Source organism: Psittacula echo (genome assembly GCF_963264785.1).
Source record: "Psittacula echo genome assembly, chromosome: 14".
Classification (NCBI taxonomy): Eukaryota; Metazoa; Chordata; class Aves; order Psittaciformes; family Psittacidae; genus Psittacula; species Psittacula echo.
The window spans coordinates 7,857,930-7,870,350 of record NC_137750.1 but is presented as its reverse complement, the minus strand read 5'-3'; the positions used below and the strand labels follow the sequence as shown (position 1 = coordinate 7,870,350).

General features: G+C 42.0%; 1 protein-coding gene across 1 annotated transcript in view; it reads left to right on the top strand.

The window, feature by feature from the left end:
* Window positions 1–12,421, top strand: part of COX10 (cytochrome c oxidase assembly factor heme A:farnesyltransferase COX10) — a 101,121-nt gene that overhangs the window by 55,003 nt on the left and 33,697 nt on the right. The gene's annotated exons all lie outside the window — the stretch shown is intronic.

The window sequence follows — 12,421 nt, the reverse complement described above, 5'->3', positions numbered from 1 at the left end:
TCAGTGTTTAAATGACTTGTAAAATGTAATTAGATTTCTTTCTAATTTTAATACTTCTATTATGTGGATTAAGTAAGTAGGTGGGCTGAGAATTACCTTCAGCATAGGTTTTGGTGCTCAGCTATTCATAATCTTCAATGGCTATTTTCATATCTGTCTTTTCTTTATCAGTACAACAAGCAGACATGGTAACCATGTGCTCTTCTAGTTTTATTTCATGCTTCCTCTATAAATCTTGGTTCATAAAGAGCATTACTAAATGTTGCAATTCATTTCACCACTTCGTATTTAATGATTATCATGTTAAGAGCATCTTGGGACTTGTCTACGCAGGAACTGGAGCGTAATTAAATGGAGGTATACATTTAAGGACTTGCCTACCTAGGGAAATTCATTTGAATTTTAGTAGGACGTGAATTTTAAAGCAGGTTTTTCTGTTTCTCAGGATGTCTTTTATGGGTATTTTTGTTTTGTAAGGAACAGGTATCTACACACACACTTTCCTCACTGAAGAATTTGAAATCTGGCCCTAAAGCAGACTTTTCAATACAATTTTTTTGGGTCATACAAATACAATAATGTTCATTTTTAGTTCCACTTTGTAATAATTGGTTTTATTTCAAGTGTTTCCGTGAGAGTGACTGATTTGGTTTCGCAAATCCTGATAGTTTTTTATGTATTAATTTTATATGCTTGTCCATAGAGACATAGATGATGGGTGGCATCGTGTGCTGATCTGGGCTCTGGGACAAGCAACTTAAACTCTGTTGTTTACCCTGTACTTGCTAGCAATGAAAGACTGCTTTGATCAGTGGTACCTTGATGTAGGACTTTGGATCTTTTGTCTTGTTGTGTATATATTCCTACTTTCCTAAATAAAAGTTTTGGTCCAAGACTAGAACTGTAACGCACCTCCGTTATCACTGATTCTGGGTTTAATTCCCTGGAGAGTATCTGCCAGAACACAGAGTCTGGCTTTAACCCCTTGCACAAAGATTCTCAGCCAACTCCCCTGTTGAATCCAGGTGATTTTTTACTTTGTGGATGAATAAAGCACTAGCCCCAACCCTTCAGCTTTAGCCAGACCTATGGAATCAAAGCTTCCAGATCCCTCTGGTGACACTATTTGAAGTTGTACCCCCAAAAGCTCTCAGATGAATACTGGCTCCCAGGGGAAATCAGGTCACTGAGGTGCAGGCTTGATCATTTCCGCCCCCCCTCCCCAGATACTCAAAACTTCATATTGGACTAGCACTTAGTAAATAAGGGTGACATTTGAGGCACGTGGAAGACAAATCTGACAAGAGTGGCATTTCCATGTCAATATTAAAAAGCTCCTGCGAGTCACTGCTAGGTAGAGGTAATATCCATCGTATGAGCTCCAAGAGCACTGAGCCCTTTGGTTGGGCAGCAGGTTTGTGCTTTAATAGCCCTTTTATAGAAGGATTGTGCAGTTTTGCACACTCACATCACTCCATTGCTGCTCTGAGGTAGAAAAGTGCTGCCGTAGCTTGTGGCACTTGTGACCAAGAAGCCACAGTTGGGTTGAAGGGGACAGGGGCTGCCTCAGGCTTTGAGTGGAAAGCACAGATTTATTCTGGCATATTGATGCTCATGCAGTGCTTAGGATAAGTTCTGCTTATATGTCATGGTTCTTATTACTGTTCTTTTATTTTAAGAATGGCCTTCTAAAAGAGAGAGAATCATGCTGTCTTGTCCATATCTTTGATCTCCTTTTGGCAGAAATTCTCCTGTTGCCAGAAGCCAGGACTAAACTGATTGTTGTTTAAGCTTCTAATGCATTTGAAAGGATCACTGTCACAAAATAAATAAATTCAGGCAAGTGAATAGGTCATTATACCTTGAAAAAGGGGGGAGGTAATGCTGATTTGGTGTCTTAATTGGTTTCCAAGCTAAAATTAATAGTGTGTGGAATCCCTCTTAGTAACATGACTCAGAACTATTTATTTTTCAACTCCTCTTTTAACTCTAGCTGAGATTGATGGGGATGTTATCTTAGCATTTGGGAGATGCAAGCAGTATTGGAATGACAAACATTTCTTGACAGCTTTAGAAAGATGGATGATGTGATGCCCCTGCAACAGGTTTGGGTGTTTGTGCTTTCTAATGGGTCATCGGGAGACTCTTGCTTCACTTTCAGTCTTAACAGAGGGGAAGGAAAGGTGAGACCTAATTATTGGTTTTAGATGTCTTTGTAACATGATTTCTCAGTATATAGGTTTGTCATGCAGCCCTTAGCAGAGGAGCATAATGATGGCCTTCCTCAGTTAATGGTCCTGGTTGGTGCCTTAAAAAAGTAGATGGTTGCTGGGTTTTTTTCCTGCCAAGCTGGTGCTAAGTGATCAAATACACCTTGGATATCTGTTGTTACGTTGTACCTCTGTGCTGCTACCTGTAAAGTACGCCTCACTTTAGTTGGCAGATCTCCACATTCTGTATAAAATCATGAAGAGAAATCCCCTACCAAAACTTATTACAGGTAAAATCCTTAGGCTTGATCAGAGACTTCATAGTCTTGTGAGCATCTATTCCACATGTTTTGATGAGCAGGAGGAATGGGATTCCTCTTAATTTGCTCTATTGCCAAGATTAAAAAATATTACTAACAAATCCATTGTCATACAAATGAAGTTACAATATTGCACTCATCAAGGGGCCTTTGATACTATCTCTCAATAGTTAGATCTCTTCAGAATATTAGAAACTAGACTCCTCTTGGCACGACAGCACATGGGGGGGGTGAAGCAATGAGGCTGTTCTCTTGCCAGCAAAGGTAAATCATCACATCCCCCGCAGAGGTTCCTTGATCTTTTCAGACATCTGAACAACAGGAAAAAGTGGGGTTATATTTTAGTGTGGAGGGGATACTTGTGAACTCTCTTCTATAGACCTAGTAGATGCCTTAAATGTGCCATATGTAAAAATGTGACTTGAAACTCTTCCTCAGATCAAGTCTTTAAAGGAGAAACTCATGAGGAATGATTTTAGTGAGAGGTTTGAGCTATGGGTAAGCCTAGCTGATCAGTTCTGTGACAGGCAGTTACTGTACTGTGTCTGAGACATGTCTGTGAATGCTGATGCTGCTTTATACCCTTGTTCACATGTAGTCTTTTTTATTGACTGTATCACACTTTGTCCAGATTTCATTCATTTTGTGTTGTTTGGGTTTTTTTTTCCTTAACATTTTTGCCAGGAGGAGCTGAAGATTTCTCTTTTGCCCAATACAGGTGGACCAAAGCAAAGGATTTTTTACAAGAGCCAGGAACTTTCAAGTAAAACAGTGAATTTAATTCCAAAACTAAAAGATGTTTTGAATAAGTGATTTCTGTTTATGCAACTGCATAAATAACCTTTCCATAGCCAAAAGCAGGCAAGCATGCTGCTTTTGTCTGGCTTGAAAGAAAACGAGCGTTGCTAACAGGACGTGTCAGTTAAAGCAGTTAAAGGGAACTCATCTACATGTGCTGTGAGAGAACAGGTTATGGATTCATATTCGGGTGCCTGGCAGGAAGCACATTGTGGTGGATTAGTATTCTTATCATTTGAGTGACAATTTCTGAAAAGCTGATTAAAATGACCTGGATCTTGGACACATGGGATGGAGCCAGGAAGTGTGGAAGTGATTTAAATCTCACCTTGCCACTTCCTTGCTCTAATCTCCTGGGCAAGAACAGAGCAGCAGCGGGGCTGCTTTGTTTTATAGCTCTCTTTAGTAGGCACAGGGGACTGAAAAGCAGCTGATACTCATAGTCTGGAGGGCTGTGTAGTTACCTGCCCCTTTTACAACTGCCCTGGCTAAAGCCGGGAACTCAGCATCCTTCTGTAGTTACTAGAGAGAAATAAATGCTGTGCATCTCAATTAGAGAAGCTTCTGTCTCTGTTTGCTCTCACTTGCCATCTGGAGGAGATGTGTGTCTCCTGGTTGACTCTGCATCTCCTGCTTGATTTAAGCACTTGCTTTGGGCAGCAGAAATACTTCCCCAAGAGCTCCTGTGTAACATCTTTATTCCACCACAGGAATTTAAGCCATCTTCAGTATTGGATTTTATCTGCAGTATTGCTCAAAGCAGCTGCACTGTGTCCAGAGGACCTGGCCTTGTGTATTTTAGGACATATAGTAACTTAAACCAGCTACTGACCTTGTGCAATTCCTATCTTTGGTGAAGAGATTGTTATTTGAAGTTTTGTTTGCTTTTTAAATTATATGTTGCACTCATGGCATGCTGGCTTGGTGACAAGTATGATTTAATGCAAAGGAATCTCTGGGAAAACGGCTTTGCAAAGTGGTTCGGAGTGTGTTTTGGTAGGCATAAAGGTAGTGTTTTTGTCTTCAACTCTAATAATTGGTCCTAAAATACACAGAAATACTATAGTTCCTGAAGAGCAGGAAGTATGTACCTCTGCATCTGACATCTACTAGTAGGTCATCATTAAAAACTTGCAAAAGTCCTGCCTGGGTGAGATCCAGAAAGAAATCAGTTGCTTTTTTGGCCAGATCAGGTTGTTCTGTGGGTACAGATAGTTGGCTCAGCACAAGAGAAGGGCATGAGGTGTTTTATCTAACTGGGGGTTCAGGTTCGAAACGCATTTTATAGCAATTCTCATTTTAAGATGAAAAGGAAGAGCCCAGTGGTGACAAAGTCTGTGTCCAAAAGGAAAGAATGGGAGCTGAACATCCTGCACTATGGAAATTGCTCCCTTTGGTTCAAGGAGCATGGATGCATGGATGGGCAAGTCCCTTCCTGGAAGCAGGGCTAGAGTCGGGAGCTCTGTTTGTGGTTGCACTGATTGTGTGCTAAATAAAAAGCACTTAAATATTCTATGGTAAATATGATATGGTAAATATTTAATATTATTAGAAGCCTTTGGCAGCTGACCAGAAACCAGTATTTCTTCCTGTGAAAGCTGTTTCTCCAAGGTGGATCATGTAAGGTGAAAGCCTGCCTGTGGTATCCAACTTGCATTTCCCCTCAAGCTGTGGCTGACCTCCGTGTGGCCTCGGGAATATGCTATTTAGATGGCTCACCATGTCAGCAGTTCTCAAGATGAAACAACTTATAAAAGCCTGGGTTCATTTTTATTATTATTTCATTTTTATTGCTATATCTTCTTAGCAAAATATGGTTTTAGTGGGAAGAGCTGAGCTCATTGGTGGTCACTCAACCTGAGTCCTGTTTACTTAAACAGGAGATTGACATCTTCCATTTCAAGTCATAGACATCAGGTACATTGAAATTTAGAGAGGTTAAATAGCTTTTTGTTCCTCCACGTATCAATGTTAATAAATCTGATTCAAATATGAAGACAAGAAAAATGCCGTATGTAAGGGCAAAGTAGATAGTTTGGTACAAATGCTCCATTACTTCATTTGAAGCTACTCATATACTGCAGACCACATGTAGTCTCTTTTCCTGCTTCATTAATTCCATGCTTGGCCACAGGCAGCCTCTTTCCTTCCACCCTTTGCTGCTTTTCCCAAGGTGAATGCCACAAGTGCAGCCACAGGGGGTTCATCCAGCTGGGCTTCAGCAGTGACAGGCATCATCCTCACCTCCATCCCAAGCCCTCAGTGGGGACAGGACCCGTGGATGGAGCAGCACTCTGTTAGGACCGTGTTGCTTTGACATTCCTGAGTGTTAACACGGCCCCACACTTCTCAGGCTCCTTGTAATGGTACTTCTGATATCACCAAAGGATGTCATTAGCCTGAAGTGCTGATGAAGAGGCAAGAGTTTAATGACTCAGAGCAGCCTTCCAATATCTGAAGGGGGCCTTCGAGAATGCTGGAGAGGGACTCTTCATCAGGGACTGTAGTAATAGGACAAGGAGTGGTGGGTTTAAACTTAGACAGGAGAAGTTCAGGTTAGTTATGAGGAAGAAGTTCTTTACTGTGAGGGTGGTATGGAACAGGTTGCCCAAAGAAGAGGTAAATGCCCCATCCCTGGCAGTGTTCAAGGCCAGGCTGGACAGAGCCTTGGGTGACTTGGTCTAGTGTGAAGCATCCCTGCCCATGGCAGGGGATTGCAACTGGATGATCTTAAGGTCCTTTCCAACCCAAACCATTCTGTGATTCTATGACCACTTGTTTTCATGGTCAGACCCACCAAAAGGATTCAGATGAGCTGAAAACCAATCCAGAGCAGTGGGCAAGGCTCTGGCACTGCTGCCAGTTAAGTGCACTTAAATACCAAGTGCAGTGGAAAATCTAAAAGGTTCTCAGTTTTGGTGGCAGTGGATGTCTAATGTGAATGCCTAGAAAGTCACGTTCTTGTAGTGGTCAAGGAAAGAAACATGTCACCTTAGAGCCCACAGGGAAGTCATACATCTGAGGGGCCAAATTAGTGCTGATTGAACTCTGTGAGTCTTTGCATTCTCCATCCTGAAAATGTATCTCTAAAGTGGCAGGTTATCCACATTTTCTTTGCAGTTAACTCCTGTTCTCTTCCCTATACACAACAATGGGCTTTGCATGCTGGCTAATAAGAAGAATGTGTCTTTTGTGGAAGCTTATTAAAAACCTAATAAATTAAATTGTGGTAGATGCTTTCCGGAGCAGACTTTCCTTGGGTTCTCTGTGACATGACAGTGTGGGGTTTAGCTGCTCTTCTCTGTCTGTAAGTAACATTGTTCGGGCTTGCATCAATCTTGTTTTTAATTAGACTCCTCTTTGAAATGGAAAATATTAAAGCAGATCCATAGCTGGAGTGGGAACTGCAAAGCCAGAGGGTTTTCAGATACTGCCTTAAAAAAAAGAAGACGAAAAAAGCCATTTCTAATCCTTAAAATATTTGCCTTGCTTTATTTTCATATCTTGAAGACAAACAGGTGCTGTGTGCCCTTTATGATTCTCAAATATACAATCTCCAAGCCAGCAATCTCTAAAGCCTTCCCTTGTTTGTACAATTAGGGTGGGATTTTCAGAATCACTCGCTGTTGGTCTGTCTCTGTGCTCTCATTGAAATCAAATTGCCATTGACTTCAGTGAGAATCGTGTTAGATCAGTACATGAGTGCTTTCGAAAATCCTTCCCTTTGCCTTTACTTCAGTCACATCTGTGTACAATTGAATGAAAAGACTTTTGTAATATACTTTAATTATTCGTTGTTGCTTTCATATAAAAATGATTGCGAGGAAAGCAGAAGAAAACCTATAATAATAATCTGACTTTGATCTTATTTACCCAAAATTATATGTTGTGTTTTTCTTCTCCTTTTATGTAATTATATATTACTTTATCACAATGTAAGATAAATCACTGAAAACACGAGAAGTCGAAATAATTTGGTAATGTGGAGGGGAAGAGCACTCACAAAGGAAGGAACTCAACTCTTTGTGGTCTGATGGGCTTCCACTGCTGCTTATGGCAGCTTTTCTTGGAATGCGTGGGAATGTCAGGAGCCTTTATGTGAAAGGCTAATGCTAAAACCTGATGAATGGCTGTGTTTCCAGCTGCAAGGAGTGGTTTTCTGGATGTTACCTTCCCAAGAAACCTCAAGTTACTGTCCAGGTACCTGGACTGCGCTCTGCCACCACACTCTCCACTTGGTTTTGGTCCACCTGCTCCTCCCTGATTCCTGTGCCTTTTTGATTTCCAGTGTGTGTTTCGATGGTGTTTTTGGTTAATAGCTTGCTGTTTGGCAGAACTAAAGAGGATCAGTAGCTCAGGGGAAATCAGAGAACACCAGGAACACCTGATTCAGCAAAACCAGCCCAGTTTTACCCTTGGCTGTAGACGTTCAGGGAAGTGCTCAAGGCGGGAGTCCAGTTGTACTGGTTGTTATTTGCATTGCACTAATAATGCTTCCTTGCGTCTGCAGCAGGAGATTTTAGCTGAGGAGAGGCTCTGGGACATCAATCCCTGTAGCTCATCTGTAGGCATGGAAGGAGGAAGGTGGAGACCAGAGCAGTGCTGCAGAAACAGGAGGTGACTGCTCCTTGCCAACAGCCTCGTCTTCTCATCTGCTTATTAATTCCATAGATTCATCTGAACTGCCCTTCAGAGAGAAATACATACATCCAGAGAGCAGTTCTGCTGCCAGAGATCACATGGAAGCCTGCTCAGATGCAGGAGTGGTTTTGCATTGGGAAGACCTCTGAGTTGCTTTGAATTAAATTGTCTTTTAATAGCAGGGTTCTGCTCCGTCTTTAGACTCACGGGATTATCGGTTCTGATGTCAATATGTGTTTAGCATTAGAGTAAAATGTTATGTCAATACATGGAAGACTGGGTGCCTCTTTCAGCTGCTGCTGTTTCCATGTGTCACGGATCAGAGCTGGCCCTGGCCAGGGGCCAGGCTGGTGCTCGAGATGCTCTAAATCCATAGTGGTATATAAGAGGCGCTTACTAGCCTAAGTGTGAGTGATCTGTTTGATAAACTGAATGACATATTGTTCCTCTTAATGCACTCTATTTATGTTTCTGTGTGAACAGGAGTAAAGATATTGAACTGTCATAATTCAGTAGTTAAAATCCTTCCTGCAGGAATGACCGCGGGTGGCAAACACAGCACGTGCTCAGGGCTTTCCATCTGCTCCACTGCCTTCATTAACTGCAAATAGTCAGGCCACAGTCATTGAAAACTTAATAGATGGTGTTGGTGTTTAACTGATGATACAGACAGAGCGAGAGGGTGTCCTGGAAAGGCATGAGGTGCCCTCTCAGTCTTTCCGTACCATGTTAGTCCTTGGAAGTGCCAGTGTAGCGTAATGCCATCTGCAAGCTGATGCTATGGGAATCTTGGCTCAGTCCAAATAAAATCATTAATCTATGTGTCCCCCAGGAGCTCTGAATGATTAGCTGCCCTCTGCATTTCCTACTGTTTCAAGAGGTAGCTTGAAGGAATTGAGCATTCCTTAATGTTTCACTTAAAACCAAAGTGTAAACCAATATGACAAGCTGAAGGAATAAAAAAGAAGTTGAGTGTAAACAGCTACAAGTGGTAATGTGGCAGCTAATCTGAGAATTGGTAGATGTTTAAGATATAATTACTGTATATTAACTAGATGAGATCTACACAAAGAGTCTGAGGAGCCTGCCAGAGAAATGAACCACAAAGTACTCGCTGGCCTGATTTATTTTTTGCCATCATCATGTTTTAAATGTTCATGCATACTGATTAAAATTTAGGTTAGGGTCTTGAAAGCTGTTGCCAAGTGTTGTCACTCGGGGAATTCTAGGTTTAACCCTCTGTCTGCCCTTTGGATGCCTACCTTCCCAAATACCCAGGGCAGATCATCTTGTGCCTTGTCCAGCTGAATTGATGCGTTCAAACTTCCTAAGGAAAAAGCCTCTTGAGTGCTTCTAAAATATGTATTTATTCAGGATTCATCTTACTGAATTTACTGTTTGCTGAAACAAGCAGTACTGTGTTGGCCGAGCATGAGATAATATGTTGGAGTTCACTCTTTCCCTCCGATGGAATGATACTTGAGATGCGCATTTTTCCCATTTTTCCTGGAATATCAGGGGAAAATGATTTCAAGTAGAGAGAGAATTTTGCTGAACATCTGGGAGCAAAATGGGAAAAGTTTGATAAACGGCATCTTGCTGACATGTAATAGCAACTAGCTCAGAGAAAGAATCCAGGGCACTGCAAATGAAAGGGGGTTTCTTAACTGTAGTTCAATTGGATATGTAGCTTCGTGCGTCCAGTTGGCAGTAACAGATTATCCTGATTGTCACATTGTAAAGAGTGAAACATTCAGACTGAAGTCATGCAGTAATCTCAATTTCGGGAGCAGCCGTGTCTGTATTCAACAGAGACAGACGTTATTTCATTACTTAACTCAGCAGAGAAGTGTTTCTTGTGCAAAATGTGTATTCTATTCAGGGGTTAAGTACTTATCATATTCAATATATGGCAATATTTCATACATTGGTTATGGTATTGTCGGGTTATAATGAGAACTGCAGAAGTTTAAGATCTTTCAGCATCCAGCTATTCATTTTAGTTATGTTTGAGATATGTTGAGTTTAAAACTTGCGATTTTGATATTATCCATCGCACAGGGAATAGCTTTATCCGTAAGCTTAGATACTTAAATAAGGAGCCAGAATCTCCTCACATGCACAAGTTTAAACTGGAAGGAAGGTCAAACCTGTCAGACTTTGCAAATATGAATAAAAATTGTGTCTTAAAAAAAAGCCAAACTGAGCAGAGCCCAAAATACTTCCAGGAGAAAAGCCTTTAGCTCTGTAGAATTTTTCCCTGTATTGCTCTATCAGCCTGATGTCAATTGACATCTTTTTCTTCATTTAACATAATTGTCTCTGAAATGTAACAGTGAAACAAACCATTAGCAAAACGCTGAGCTGTCAGAAGCAATCGCTGGTGTCAGATCCAGACAGGGAGCTTTTCCTTCTCCGAAGGTACTCATGGTAGTTTCCTATAGAGGTTCTTTGTGAAACGTCCACCGTTTCAAGGCCAGTGTTGTAGCCACGAAGATCTGACCAGTCCCTCTGAAGTGGGAGCTTCGTGCTCTGTGCTTTGGGCTTGTAGCTGCCCCACAGACTCCTCTGTGCTTTTCTTCTAAGCCAGGCTCTCCACTGACTTCAGTTGTACCTTGGAGGAGAGCGTTGGTGCTGCAGATAACAGAGGATGAGAGATAACCTGTTAGTTGCCTATCTAAGAATTAATAAAAGGGTTGCCTGGTACTGTACCAAGATGCTCTGGCAAAGTGAATGACGCATAAACTGACCCTTTTTCTTCCTGCAAAGCCTGAGTTTGCTTCGGGAATATAGGCAATAAAGTTGGAAGGCTTGGAAAGTTGGTAGGACTTGGAAGTGGATTGGGTGCTCCACGCAATTGCCCCCAAGGGAGGCTCGTTGCGAGCAAAGCATCTATGGGCTGTGTAGCTCCAGCCAGCTCTGCCACACAGATGGAGGCAAGAAATTGCAGTGAATTAGCTGTGAAACTATTAAATAAAAGCTGCCTTGATGGTATCAGTTCCCTGCTTTTACATCTCTTAACCGTCAAGCATTTAATCTGCAGGCTTTAATGTAAAGTAACAAATGCAGGATTCCTCCCCTGCAGAATTGCGGTAGGTTTTGGATCCATCATGGGCAAACTGAGGCCTTCAGTAGGCAGCACAGGCAATAATTATCCATTAATGTGTGTTGGCTAGCCCGTGGAGAGGGACAAGGCAGACACTTCCGCAGGGATTTTTACTCTTGGATGGCAGCAGGGCAGTGCAGGTTTGGGGTCCCCCAGCAAGAGTCCCCCTTGCTGGCTCTGCTGCTGCTTCCTTGACCTTCTTCACTCTCTCCCTTGTTGCTTCCCAGGTTTGGACAGCTTCACAAGCATGGCAAAACATGAAGATGATGCCTGCTGCCGCATTTCTTGGCTTTAGAGCTTATTGCTGGCAAGTTTTGTTTAAGCAGGGTAACTTTAGCATGTGGGCTTGAGCATGGGCACTCACTCTCACTCATACACATGCAGGACTTTCTTATAACCTTATTCTTGGGAATGATTAAATCCATTAAGAAGACGATTCAGCCTGAGGTTAAAAGTATCACCAGGAGTGGAGAATATTGTGGGCTGGTTTAGGCAGGATGATCCATGGGCATCCAATCCTTGCCATGCTTGTGATATGTAGAAGCAACAGCAGAGGTTCCCAAATTGTTATCTAGTCATTACTTCCAATAATAGACGGGAAGTGTGGTTCCTGTAATCTCTGTGTGCCTGTAAATGAAGCATCTTCCCCTGCTGTGCACCGATAGGGTTCTGATGGGTCCTTGCGGCTCCCGACATCCCTGTTTGCAGGCAATCCCTTGGGAATGCAGCCCCAGTAAGTAGCAAGACCAGTAACTTGGCACTGTCAGAATGAAGATGTTTGTTAATTTTGTCTTGTGTTGCGTAAAAGGCTACATCAGCTTGCTAGAATAACAGAGATTTTAGCATGTAGTCATTTATCACCAAGTCACCTTAAATCTGTCTGCAGTGTGACTGTGCTGAGCTGTCAGGCTGATTGTCTGAAATGGTGATTTCTTCTGGTACTTTTCCTATGTATCCACCATAATTGGGATCCTGCCCCAAAACCTCAGACATAACGTCACTAGAAAACAGTCTTTCTATAAATACATCCCACTCTGTCTATAAGTAAATATATGCTTATTATTCTTATTACTATTTTGCACACATAAACCTAAATGGCTTTACACTTTGCTGTATGGCAAAGTGCATTTCCAGGAGCATCCTTTATAAAAGGGATCACACAAAAACCTGCAGGAATTCCTAGCATGAAGCTAGTGCTGCCTGAATTTTCCCACAGGCGGTGTTTAAAGTCAAATTGGGTTGTGACATTAAATAACACCATATGGTGTGTTCATTCCCTGCTGCTAGAACTAGACGCTCGGTGCAGTTTCAGTAGCGTTTTACAAGAGTTGATTGATTTTGGGCTG